Genomic DNA, 456 nt, shown 5'->3' on the forward strand with positions numbered 1-456 from the left:
GGATGGCGTCTGTCCTCCTATCCTCATCCTCCTTCGGTTTCCCCTCGAAACCGCCGGACAAAACGCAGGAATTTTCTCCATTAATCATTCTCCTCCGCTTGGGATACGTAGAGGAGGAGGGAGAAAGAGGGAACGGAGGAAGATGATAAAAGAGAGGGGAGAGAGGAAGGGAAGGGGAGTAGGGATGATGGAGGAAGAGAGAAAGGGAGGAAAGGAGATAGAGAGGGGAAAGAGAGGGAGAGGGTGAAGGAGAGTAAAAGGAGAGAAAAAGAAGCGAAGGAGGAAAAGAGAAACAAAGAAAATCGAAAGAGAAGAGAAGAAGGAAAGAGGTATAGATAAACAGGAAAAAAGAAAAACGAGAAAATAAAGTGGAAAGAAAACAAGAAAGGAACGAAGAAGGAAACAACAGAAAATTAAAGACATGGGAAAAGGAAGGAATAAAAGTAGAGGAAGAAA

The sequence above is a fragment of the Penaeus monodon genome, chromosome 20 (assembly GCF_015228065.2).
Source record: "Penaeus monodon isolate SGIC_2016 chromosome 20, NSTDA_Pmon_1, whole genome shotgun sequence".
Lineage (NCBI taxonomy): Eukaryota > Metazoa > Arthropoda > Malacostraca > Decapoda > Penaeidae > Penaeus > Penaeus monodon.